The sequence below is a fragment of the Triticum aestivum genome, chromosome 3A (assembly GCF_018294505.1).
Source record: "Triticum aestivum cultivar Chinese Spring chromosome 3A, IWGSC CS RefSeq v2.1, whole genome shotgun sequence".
Taxonomy (NCBI): Eukaryota; Viridiplantae; Streptophyta; class Magnoliopsida; order Poales; family Poaceae; genus Triticum; species Triticum aestivum.
Window position 1 is genome coordinate 142,622,744 of NC_057800.1, and position 13,411 is coordinate 142,636,154.

Consider the following 13,411-nt stretch of genomic DNA (forward strand, 5'->3'; position numbering starts at 1 on the left):
GGCGTGGGGCAGCTTGCTGTTGAATACGCATGCGTTTCTCTCCTTCTATATCTCCCAGACTATCAACATCATCAACGATTTCAATCCTTTCATGGAGCTTGATGGTGTTAGTTGGACTATTCTTTTCCAGTGGCTGAGGGAGGAGTGGCTCCTTGATCTGCTAAGTTGCAATGCTGCACAACCATTCCAGGTGGATGTCGTCTCCCAGATCGAGCGTGATAGTGGGCAATCCCAAAAGAGGTGAGTAGAACTCTCGAGATTTCTGAGACATAGGGTACAAAAATACCCATTTGGCCACCCGCGCCGCTGCAGGCGATCGTTGCACCAAAGTCTGTCTTGGTGAAGTAGCCATGCAAAAATTTTGACGGTTTCGGGGGCCCAGGCCTTCCAGATTGCCGCCTTGATTCCTGGAGCATCAGCATCGTCAGTTTGCAGCTTGTAGGCAGCACTAGCAGTGTAAGAGTTGCCACCGCCGGCCACCGAGGCGATCGAGTCTTCATCTGTGGTTAGTGTGATGTTGGCTGTGTGCAGCTTGCGCCACAGCTGCACGTACTGCACAACTATTTCACCCGTGTTACCGTGCTGCAAGTCCTGGATCCATTTGTCATTGGCTAGGGCTTCGTGTACTGTCCTGCTCTTTCCACGCGAGTGCTGAAAAAGAGTTGGAAACTCTTGACAAAGAGCCATTGATCCTAGCCAAGAGCTTGTCCAGAAGCTGGCGGTCCTTCCGTTGCCCAGCTGAATTGAGGTGGCCGATGCAAAGAGCAGCCGGTCGTCGTGATCGCACGGGACAGGAAAGTTCATCCAGGGGCTTCGCTGTTGCTACCAGGTGAGCCACGGCCATCTCATCCGCAGGGCAGAACCAAAGCGATGAAGATCCAAAATGCCAAGTCCTCCCTTGTCCACCGGCCGACAAACCTTTTCCCAAGCCACTTTGCATTTGGCGCCAGTGATTTTCTCATCTTGCGCCCAAAGAAACTGTCTGCGGGCCTTGTCCACTTCCTTTAGAATTTTCTTTGGGACCTTGAGGATGGTCATGGCAAACACTGGAAGTGCAGTTAACGCCGCACGCACAAGAACGCGCCAGCCCGCCATGCTCATGAGCCATCCCTTCCACCCCGCCAGTCTAGCATGAATTCGATCAATTGTGAATTGGAAGTGCACCAGCCGCAATTTCCGCGTGGAGATTGGCAGGCCGAGGTAGGTGGTTGGGAAGGAGGATTGCTGCCCTTCGAAGCTTGCCATGTTGTAATCTGGAAACCCATATCAGATCCATCCAATGAACTTCAGATAACTCCAAAACAAACAGAAACTACTCCCTCCATAGCTTGCAAAACATCTTATATTGTGGGACGGAGGGAGTAGTTTCCAGAATAAAGTGTGGGTCTCGGTGTTACAATAAGCAAAAGGTTTTATCCTCTGGTTTTGTAACTTGTATGGTGTAATTCGCTCAGAGTTCAGCGTGACTCCTAAAGAGTCATCTTGGAGCTTCTTCCATGATTCCATTTCATTTCCATTGCTTTTTCAGAAAGTCCTCAAGGGAGTAAGACAAGCCAGTCCATGAATCAGAGCAGCTTCTGCTACCTCACTAACTAATATCTGCTCTGTATTGCAGGGGAGTCCATGCTGTCCAGCCAGACATCGGCGATGTAGTGGTAAGCCGCCTCCGTCAAGTGGACGCCGTCCTAGAACAGACAAGCAGCCGGTTTCTCACATAGGTTTGCACCTTCATCACCACAGAAAAGTGTCCCAGGCCCTCCGCAACAGATGGTAAGAACATCTTCAAACCCTGGAGAATGACAACCATCAACCTTTACCACCACCTACTACAAACAGCCTGCTGCAGAATATAGCTCTGAATTTGCTTACCATACTTGCGAGGCGACTCCACCACGTCCATGATTGGACCGAAGAGGTCTGCGTAAACGATCATGCCGCCCGGGTGCCTGCCCCGGAGCTTCTTGAGGGCCTCCTGCAGCAGCAGGTTGTGGTGCATCCCTAGCTTGTTGATATCTTCCAGGCAACCGGTGGTGGAGTTGTATTCTGCCGGGGCGGCATCGGGGAACAAGGCGAGAACCGGCGGTGCGCATCCCGATGGGATTGTCCCCGGAACCACGAAATTTGTCGCCCCGTGCTTGATCAGCCTCTGTTACCATTGCAATAGCTAGATCAATACCGCGTAAACTGCCTCTGTTACCATTTCTGCAATGCAGGTTGGTGATTTGCTACATGGACATTGTTGTACCTCGATGGCCGTTGAGATGGTCCTGATGACATCTGGGATTTTTTGTCTAAAAGGACCCCTGACCAACAGAATTGTCAAAAAGGACTACCTGCGGATGAAATTGTCAAAAAAGACCCTCTCACTGGTGGCGGCAGGCGCGGCAGCCGACATGTGGCACCTGCCGCCACGCTAGGAGGCGGCGGGCCCTGCCGCCATAGCAGGAGGCGGCCGCGCGGGGAAAACGGGTTTCGCCCAATGGCGTCGCTGGGACGGAACGGGCCCGGAGTGGCGGGCCCCGCCGCCACTGGGCGAGGCGGCGAGCGCTGGCACTGCCGCTCCTTGGCCGGCAACGCCTGCTGCGCGCGGGCCGAGACGTGGGCCAGGCCGCCACCGGAGGAGGCGGCATCTTTTTGTTGCTTTGCGCACGCGACACCTTTCCTGTTGCAGATGGTGCTGATTCCCACACACTGATTCCCACGATTCCTTGTTTTGCTATCTGCCACAAGTTTCGATGATCTGGAATCGGATTCCCGCCTAAAACTAATCCTATGTAGACACTGATTAAAGCAGTGTGTGATTCCTGCTTCCGTCTATTGCTGCAGCCGAAGCGACAACACTCAGACATGCTGATTCTACGCGTGTTTTCTTGCCGCACACTCGAGAGCGTTGTTGTTGCTGCGTGTGATGAGACACCGCGATGCTGGAATCCGAGGCCGTGGTAGGTGAGTTCTGGCTGGTTCTACCGACAATACAGTGCTCCTCTTCTTTTTAAACGCACAACCGCGGCTCCGTGCGCATACACTCTCTCTCTCTCTCGAATATCTCTGGTTGTCTTCTCTGCCTCTCTGCTCTGTCTAAGTCTACAAGAATACACAGAAAGAAAAACTTGGTAGTCACTTTCACTAGTGATTTTGGCCGATTTAGAGTTGGATTTCGAAGATGGTGTAGTTGAAGAAAAGATAGATTAAGGTAAGATCTATCCATTTTTGTTGGTTTCGTTCGCATGCATGATGTTTTTGTTCTGTTTTATTAGTTCCTAAGTGTGTATTGTATGTTTTTTAGGCATTATTTCAGCACTTGGAGGAGTCATTTGGAGTCATTGAGAGTTTCAGGTGTAGGATTTGCGTAGCGAAGTGAACTATGAAGTTGAAGATCAAGGTATGAGCTTTGCAATACATGAATTTTTTTATGCATGCACGGTGGTAATTAGTTAGTCTTTTAGCTCGTCATTAGCTATGCGATATTAGTGCTTAGAGGTTAGAAATAATTTCAGACGACAGATACAACATTTATACAAATTTTTTTAGAAGAGTAAGTTGAAGATGTTGTACCAATGTTAGCTGCGTCCATTAGTATTGACATGCGAGAAGCTCTTAATACGGTAATTAAGAAACAAATTGCACTGTAATTATTCAATGCATGTGGTATGTTTATTAATAAGTCTATGGTTAGGAAACCGTAGGTCTACTTTGTTATGTTGCAATAATCTAAATTTTATATGTTAAGATTAGGTGCTAATGTACTTAATGATGTATGTAATTAGGTAAAATAATTCATCTTAGTAGCAAACAAGGAGGAGATGATGTGATTGAAGAAATTGTGTTTTCATCTTCGTTGTCCCTTTTGAGGTGATGACCACATACATGCAAGTGCTATTTTCATACTTTTGGTAGCAGAAAGAAATATCCGTGTGTAATATTGATGTTCATGTGATAATAGGTTGACTCCGTTCATATAGTACTGGTGACGGATATTTATTTGAACTATTTTGACGCTTAATTGCATTTGCAAGCATATCCATATTGGAGCTAAGGTATAAAATGACGCCGTAATTTTGTTAATATTTTTTATATTGATGTAATGTTGTGAATAATGTGCATGCCGCTGTAAATATTATTATTTGTAAATAAATGATTGTTATCGTATGACATGACAAAATTATATAAAGCCGGAAGAAAATAAATATTTTATTCATATGATATTAAAATGTTATTATCGTACTATTATGTTTAGTGGTTGTTTGGATAGCGAGTAATTACCCTCGATTTTGTCATAACCTGTTGTAAGGAAATTTTGTAGAAAACCAGTTTTTACTAATAGTCGTTTTTCCGAAAGCTCGATTTTTTTTGCATGTTACGAGAACCAGTTTAGGATATATTTGGGGTAGTAAAAGAAAAGCAAACATAGTTTTAGTTTGTGACACTCGTAGACGAGTTTGAGAAAAAATAGATCTCTAAATACCCGTTAACCAAACAACCCTGAAAAGTCTAAGCAAATGATTCTAAAAACAAATCGAATATTTGTAACAAAAATACAGTTATTATTTTAGTCTTATGATATGTAAATGTTTTCATCGTACTAGTACTAAATGTTCAGTTACTAATTGTTTGAAATGTAAACATGTATATTGGTTAGGTACTATGAAAAAATTAGCAGTGTACTATAGAAATGTCTTACGTGGCGGTCCTTTCGGGTTGGATGTGTCCTTGTGCTAGTCGACTACAGTTGTAGTGAGAGACATGGTCAACATGGGTTACACAGCAGTTAAAAGGTGCATCTTAGCGGTGTTTGGCCCAGGGATGCAGGAAAAAAATAACAATGAAGGCCTTCATCGTTGACGGAGGAAATGATGAGACAATTGCCTGTTGGGGTTTGCGGCCTGTCACAGGTGATCGGTCGTGGGGGTCGTACATGAGATTTGCAAGCATCCCAATAACTCAATGTATGGTCAGCCGATGGTGTATGTGGAGTTTATTTCAGTCACTGATGTTGCCGGATGCAGTAACAGGGGTGGTGAGGTCGAGTTGGCCATCACATCAGCCCCTAGTGTCGGCCCATCGGAACCGACATGCGGCCAACCTGTGTATCACACTGGATATTGGTATGCGGCCGTTGACATGAGCGAACACGTGGAGGAATTGCCGGAGGCGCTAGATGATGATGATCATTCTTCTGCTTCTTCGGAGTCAAGCGAAAGATGTTCCTCCTCAAAGGGCGGTCACAGCGGCATTGCAACCTAGGTTTTTACAGGATATGAACATCACCAATGAATTTCACTCTGCTTCTGGCCTAGGTTTTTACAGGATATAAGCATCACCAATGAATTTCACTCTGCTTCTGGCCTAGGACGGGAATCAGCGCCGTCTGCGTTGTTGTCGCGCGTGCAGCAACAGACGGATGCCGCCTGCTGCGGTGGTGGCCTGGCCCACAGGCTGGGCCCGCGAGCAGCACGGCCTGTCGGCCTACGAGCGACAGCGGCAACAGTGGCCGCCTCGCATGGTGGCGGCATGGCCCACTTGGCCTCGCCCGTTCCATCCCGGCTCGGGGTACTGTTCGATTAGCGTTTTAGCCTGGTCGCCGCCTACAGGCGTGGCGGCAGGGCTTGTCGCCTCCTAGCGTGGCGGCAGGTTCCACGTGTCGCCTGTCGCGCTTGCCACCACTAGTGAGGGGGCCTTTTTTGATAATTTTATCCGTAGGTAGTCCTTTTTGGCAATAGCATTCGGCAGGATGGTCTTTTTGGACAAAAAAACGACATCTAGAACGAACGACATGATCTCTTGCACGCTCTTAGTGAGGAAAGAGAAGTGGTAGTCGTTGACCCCGAGTTCGCCCACGAAGAAGAGGGATCTGCCGAAGAAGGTCTGGCACTCTGCAGAGAAAATGTAAGGTTCGTATGATCAATTCCTTATAGTTCTTCAGGTAGCTAAATACGTACTTCGTGGCATGACTTACGTCGCTTGACTTGGAACTACCACCAACCTTTGGTTGTGGGCCACTGCTAGGCGTTGTTCGGCTGACGTGAGACAATCGTAAACCGCCTCCTAAGCCATTGGATGAGGCCATGCGCAGCCGTCCGATATGTGCCAGTTGGACCACAAGCGCAACCCAGCAGAAATGGGCGATGCTAAGCGCGGGCGCACCGGTCCAATAATTCCGCCGGTCTAGTCCTAGCCGCCCGATCAGTCTCTAAATACCCGTTGGATCTGACCCAAGCGTTCTTCAACCTCGCGACGCGAGATAGAAAAAAGCACAGGGAAAAAAAAAAGAAGGCAGCGCCTCCGCTCGCGCTTGCCCGCCATCGTCGACGCTGCTCACCAGCGTCCCTGCCGCTTGCTCCCAGCATGGCCCGCCCCCGGTTGCAGCGCCCCCTGTTCGCCCAGGCTCTCGGCGGTTCGCCGCATGCAGCTCCTGCCGGCGAAGGTCGCAGCTCCGACGAACAGCAGTGCTCCATCCAGCTTGTAGCAGCGTTGTTCGTTCGTCGAGGTTGCATCCCCGATGAAGCTGTCCAGTAGTTCACCGGGTTGTATCAAGCAAAAAGGCCTCGTCCCAGCAAAAGCATTCATCGTTCCAGCAAAATCAAAACATCGCCGTGGCTGGGTTGTAACAAAAAATTGTCACAGGTTCCAGCAAAACAAAATGACGGTGCCAGCAAAAACGAGTCACCATAGTTTGGTTCCAGCAAAATGTTAGTGAGGTTGCAGCTTCCTCGGCGACCGGTTCCAGCAAAAAATAATGACGGTGCCAGCAAAACGAGTCGACAGTCATTTGGTTCCAGCAAAATGTCAGTGCGGTTGTAGCTTTTCTGTCGACTGGTTCCAGCAAAGTGACACGCCGGTTGCAGCATCGGTGTTGGTTCCAGCAAAATATCAGTGTGGTTGTAGCTTTTCCAGCGACCGGTTCCAGCAAAATTACACGCCGGTTGCAGCATCGATGCCCTCGACAGATGTTGGTCGTAGTTGACGCATGCAACATGGGTGCTGCCATACCATGGCCACCCGTCGAAGCATCCGTGGCCGCCCCGCCGATGGTTTGAAGAGCGGCTGGTTGCCGTCGCCGGTACCTGTGAACTCCGCCGAGGCTGTTGGGGAAAAGAGGAACGCCGGCCATGGAGAAGAGCTCCTACAGACAGGCGCACGCGCACTTGAAGCACCGGTGCAAAAGCAAAAATTGAGAACAGGGGGAGAAGGGTGAGGCATTTAGGACGGCGTCGAATGGGCTTCCGGCGCATCCGCTCATCGTCGTTGTCGCTGTCGCCGGCGGTGTCTACAACATGTGTGCACGGAAGGATAAAGAAGGAGTGGGAAGATAAGGTATGTGTGGAGGACAATGCGACTGTTTTGTGCCATACGATCTACATGGATCCAGTGGCCCGCGCGCGACCGGCTGAAGTTTCAGCCGGTCCGCCGGGTGGAAACGTTTACCAGCAGAAATTGACTCCGTCCTCTCTTCAGTGCAACACTACTCCATCGCTCTTCGTCATCCCGTCTTGCAGTGCTGCCTGTTGACGACCTTCGAAATCAGCCGGTCATCTCCGCCACAGCAAACATCCCCGTTGCATTGAAGCTTCTGCGTCGTCTAGCTCAACAAGCTCGACAAGATCCACCGAAGATGACCGATGCCTCATGCCGAGTGCGTCGGGAGAGCTGCATAGCAGCGCCGACGAGGTTGCATCGCAGCATCGGTGTCTCATGCCGCGTGCGTCGGGAGAGTTGCATCGCAGTGTCGGTGCCTCATGTCGCGTGCATCGGGAGAGCTGCATAGCAGCACCGGCGAAGCTGCATCGCAGCTCCAGTACCTCCTGTCACGTGCGTTGGGAGAGTTGCATTGCAGCGCCGGCGAGGTTGCATCGCAGCTCCGGTGCCTCCTGTCACGTGTGTCGGGAGCTGCAGAGCAGCGTCGACGAGGTTGCACCACAGCCGGTCCACAGCGCGTCGCACCCCATCCGACTAACAACGCTTGAATGCTTTATCGGAGCACTGGCTGCCACCGGCCAGTGTTGTTTCGCAACACCACAAAACGGCCATGATGGATAGACGCACTGGCTTGGGACAGTGGCTTGGGGACAGCGCGTCCATGGCGAAGAGACGTATGGCCTTGGGGCAGTGGCTTGGAGACAACACGTCCATGGAGGAGACACGCACGGTTTGAGGCATTAGCTTGGGAACAGCACGTCCATGGTGGGGAGGCGCGGAAATCAGCCGTGGAAGAATCGAGAGGTTAGAGACGAGGGATCAACGGATGGCTCGCCTGTTCCGCTAAGAAGATAAGGTTGGGCAGGGCCCACAACGATGCGTGGCGTGAGGAGCGGGCGGTTTATGTGAGTTGTGTTATCAGTCAGTTGATTTTCTTGGTTGTGCGGCAGAGAGAAGGCTTGAGCGACTCGAACCACTGCAGCTGTACGGCCAAGCTGGCGTTAAGAGGGAACTTGCCACCGTGGAAGAAAGTGGCGTCGAGAGCGGTGGCGCTCCCGACGGCGAAGTTGGTGCCTCGGCGGAAGCTCCCGTTGTGCGCCAGGGACGGCGGGACGAGCGGCAGGCCCAGGCGCTGAGCTGCAAGCAGACCAGTTGAGTTGACCACCTCAGATCAGTAGAGTTTGTTCAGTGCGTATGTGTAGTTGTGTACCGATGAAGTCGATGATGAGGCGGCCGTCGGAGTTGCGGCCGGTGGGGCGGCCGAAGAAGGTGGAGCCGTAGGGTGGCCGCGTGACAGGGTCGAAGATGGAGCTGGCGGCCAAGACGACGGGGTTGTTGCCGGTGTCGGCGAAGGGAGTCGCCGAAGCTGAAGATGGAGTCGTAGCGCCGGGCAGAGAGGCCCATGGGGGAAGGAGGGATCAGTGCCAATGTCCATCCCAGCTCCGCGACGAAGAGGAACAGCCAGTCAGCGCTCGGCAGCTTGCACATCTTGGTGGTGACCATGGCTTGTGGTGTGGGGGTTGACACCTCGCAGTGGCAACAACGGCTGACGATTCTCAGCAGGGGACAGCTCGAGGCTGGCGTAACTGTAGTTAGTACTACCTCCTTCATGATTTATTAGTCCATGTTATAATTTGGGTCAAATTTTGACCATATATTTGACTAATAAAATTTCAATACATGTCACAAATTATTTTGTTAGATTCGTATTCGAATATAGTTTTAATGATAGTACTTTTTGCTATGTATAACTTATATTTTGTTAGTTAAAATCATGGTCAAAATATGACCTAATAACTAATATATAAGAGGACTAATAAATCATGGTCAAAATATGAAGTTTTCTACACCGCGAATGCACGTGCTTGCCACGCGGTGCTAGTTTACTTCTCCACTTAACATTTTCCATGGGAAAAAGGAAGAATTTGATTATGTCATGTCTATATGTGAGATAAGGACATGTACAATGATGGCATATGGATATAGATGTTCCATGAGAATAAGTAGGTTGAGGCATCTACATTGATTTTTTCTCTCTCCAATACAAGCTATCATTAGTGAGCCTCATCAAGAAAAAGAAAATAGACTTCCACTACACATGCATCTCTACTATCCACTTTAACTTTTCCAGCTTTATGCACTGAACCACCTTTTTCTTCTTCAAGCACCCGTCTCTTGTAAAGGATCCAGCTTCTCTATCTGAATTTATTTTTTCTGTCATCCGATCCTACATGATCCATGGGGCATCATCCCGGGACTATGCATTGACCATGTCCTAATACCTCACATCTAACACGACATCATCCTACATTCTGTTCACAACTCCATCTCCTTCCTTCCTTCCTGCTAAATTCGGATCTAGATCCTCTGACATACAATGGGAAGTCAGGGGAAGCTACAGTACCCTAACATCCCTTCACAACATTTCCCTAAACCATGATCTAACAAAAAGATCGACAAACAGTAATCATCTACCGTAATTTGCCAAACAGTACCGAGTCTACATTGATTCACGCACAGTGCTAGCTCCCTAACATCCCTTCCTTGTTTTATACACAAAGTTCACTGTAGCTTTGTGACTTTCCTTGTGCATGTTAGAGGATCCGGCTCAACTAAATTCTTGTTGTTTACACATGCCTATTTGTTTGTCATGGCCTCATGGCCCTGTTTGTTAAATTTTCACTTGTAGAGATGAAAAAAAAGCTAACTGAACAAAAGAAATAAAAGACAAATCTTCAGTTTCTTCAGTTTGCATATTAGATAGTGTGCACTCATCCATGTGTTCCGGCAAATGGAAAACTACTAACTGCACAAATATAAATCTATTTTGAAGTTAGAACCACCTCTGACAAAAACAGACACGAGAGAAAACTAAACTGCACATATCTAGCCGCACATACTCCTTCAGCAAATCCTTTCTCACACTTCAAAACTAGATGCTTTGTACACAAAAAAACCTCTGTCTTTCAATGATGTACAAAATGCTATAACATTCGACGATAGATACCTAAGAAACTTTGGTAGCTCAAAGGCCAGTGCCATTTATTCCAAAAAAACACAAAAATGGAACACTTTAGGGAACAATTACTAGTTACCACACTACAGAGACAATGCTAGCCCAGCTGCCTTCTGAACGTGTCTATGTACAGTTTGATCACATATTATAGGCCTCACTTGGTTCACTAGTAGAAAAAGGGCCTAATATGAAGCACATTAGTCCAGGTTTGTAACTGAACCGACACTAATGTGCTCATTAGTGCCGGTTCCAACGGCTAGGCGGACGACGCTCATTAGTACCGGTTCATGGTGAACCATTAGTACCGGTTTGTGCCATGAACCGGTACTAAAATGGTGGTGGCAGGCTTGTGGCAGGCTGGGGCCCCACTAGCACCTTTAGTACCGGTTGGTTATATGAACCGGGACTAGAGATGCACCTTTAGTCCCGGTTCATATAACCAACCGGTACTAAAGGTCATCCTATATAAACCCTTTCGTCGAGCCCGAGCGCTCTGTTCTTCCCCTTTCCCCTCTCCTCTGTTTTCTTCCTCTTCCTCTCGAGCTCACACTTCATTTTTGCCAAAATTTGTGAAGATTTGAAGGCACCCCATCCATCTAAGTGATCACAAACGTTAGCAACTTTGTCCTTTCATCTCTCATTGCTAGATTAGTTCTTGCAATGCTCTATAAGTATAGTGATTTGTGGGTTTTATTTTGGGAGGAATTATATGTGGTGGTATTTGATTTATGTGCGATTTGAGGTCAAAATAACTCTTAGTTTGCATATGTAGGTGTGGTTTACTCAGTGTCTTCCCGTCTCCGTCCTAACCACCGTCGATCGCCCGCACCGTCCCGTCGCCGGCACCACCTTGTGGTGAGCCTCTTGTTTCTTACCTTTTTAATATAAAAAATCATGTTTGTGCTATTTAGATATATAGTTACTCGTATAATTATCTTACCCGTACGTTGTTTGTTATACATAGTGCCATGATTTTGATATCCGTCCCCGTCGGCCCTCATTCGGGTTATGATTCGGATGTGGTATATTCTCTTTTATAATTATTTGTTGCATTTCGTATTTATGACAAATTATGCCTATCAAGTCATAGATATTTTTTATCTAGGAGGTATGTGAACCGGAAATTCCAACCAACCCCATTGTCGAGAGGTTAAATTTAGTTGAAAAAGAAAACGAGTATTTGAAAGAAAAATTGAAAAGAATTGAGGGGAGAAGATGGAATTGGAGTTGCACGTTGCCGATGTCGTCGATGATCACAAGATAAAGATGGAGAAAATGCGCTTGAAGATTAGAAAGATTAGAAAATATGCCATTGATAGTGAGGCTTTGTATCATTATGCTGTTGAATCAATTGTTACCTTAGTTGTGATCTTGATTGCATTTGTTGTTGCATTTAAATGCTTTAGCTAGAGAGTTATTTGTATGTTTGTTTTATGAGAATAAGTGTTGTATGAACTTGTATTAATTTAGTCTATTCGGTGCTGTGTAATGAAGATGAGCCGACAATGGATGTATGATGACTGATGCTCTCCCCAGTTCGTCAATGGCGTGCATACTTTTCTACTTGCGACTGAGGCAAACAAGCGGGCGGATGGTTTTATGCCTTGTACATGTGCCGGCTGTAAGAATGATCAAAATTACTCTAAGTTAAGAACCATTCACGCCCACCTGTTTGAGTCCGGTTTCATGCCCCACTATAATGTTTGGACCAAGCACAGAGAAAGAGGGGTTATGATGGAAGACAATGAAGAAAAAGAGGACGACGACAGCTATCCTAGCCATGGGTTCCCTGAATACGATGGTACAACAATAAGGGAAGAAGCTGAGCCGGCAATGCGGGAAGAAGCTGACGAAGAGGCATCAGATGACCCCGTTGATGATCTAGGTCGGGCCATTGCCGATGCAAAGAGAAACTGCGCAAGTGAAAACGAGAAGAAGAAGTTGCAACGCATGTTAGAGGATCACAAGAAATTGTTGTACCCGAATTGTGAAGCTAACAAGAAAAAGCTGGGCACCACACTGGAATTGCTGCAATGGAAGGCAGAGAATGGTGTATCTGACAGGGATTTGGAAAGTTGCTGATAATGTTAAAGAAGATGCTTCCAAAGGACAACGAATTTTTCGAGAGTACATGCGAAGCAAAGTAGGCTGTCTGCCCTCTAGGGTTAGAGGTGCAGAAGATACATGCATGCCCTAATGATTGCATCCTCTACCACAGTGAGTACGAGGATTTGAACGCGTGCCCAGTATGCGGTGTATTGCGCTATAAGATCAGCCGCGAGGACCCTGGCGATATCAAGGGCGAGCGTTCCAAGAAGAAGATTGATGCCAAGGTGATGCGGTATGCTCCTATAATACCAGGGTTGAAACGTCTGTTCCAAAACAAAGAGCATGACAAGTCAATGCGATGGCACGGAGAAGACCGTAAGAAAGACGGGAAGTTGAGAGTACCCGTTGACGGGTCGCTGCTACCTCCTGAGCACTACGTTGGATTTCCCTGAAGAGGAGAGGATGATGCAGCAAAGTAGCATAAGTATTTCCCTCAGTTTTTGAGAACCAAGGTATCAATCCAGTAGGAGGCTACGCGCGAGTCCCTCGTACCTACACAAAAACAATAGCTCAACGCAACCAACGCGCTTAGGGGTTGTCAATCCCTTCACGGTCACTTACGAAAGTGAGATCTGATAGAGATGATAAATAATATTTTTGGTATTTTTGGTATAGAGATGCAAAGTAAAAAGTAAAAGCAAAGTAAAAGCAAAGCAATAATAAAGTGATGGAGATTGATATGATGAAAAAGAGACCCAGGGGCCATAGGTTTCACTAGTGGCTTCTCTCAAGAGCATAAGTATTCTACGGTGGGTGAACAAATTACTGTTGAGCAATTGACAGAATTGAGCATAATTATGAGAATATCTAGGTATGATCATGTATATAGGCATCACGTCCGAGACAAGTAGACCGACTCCTGCCTGCATC

At 47.7% G+C, this 13,411-nt stretch overlaps 1 long non-coding RNA gene and 1 pseudogene across 1 annotated transcript; one reads left to right on the plus strand and one right to left on the minus strand.

The window, feature by feature from the left end:
- Positions 1 to 996: 996 nt before the first annotated feature.
- Positions 997 to 9,093, minus strand: LOC123060729 (GDSL esterase/lipase At5g45910-like; annotated as a pseudogene).
- Positions 3,030 to 11,263, plus strand: LOC123060730 (uncharacterized). The gene is made up of 5 exons (XR_006428113.1): positions 3,030 to 3,193; positions 3,287 to 3,382; positions 3,768 to 3,852; positions 3,944 to 4,037; positions 11,205 to 11,263. It is a non-coding gene; the product is annotated as an uncharacterized lncRNA (long non-coding RNA).
- The last annotated feature ends 2,148 nt before the right edge of the window (positions 11,264 to 13,411 follow it).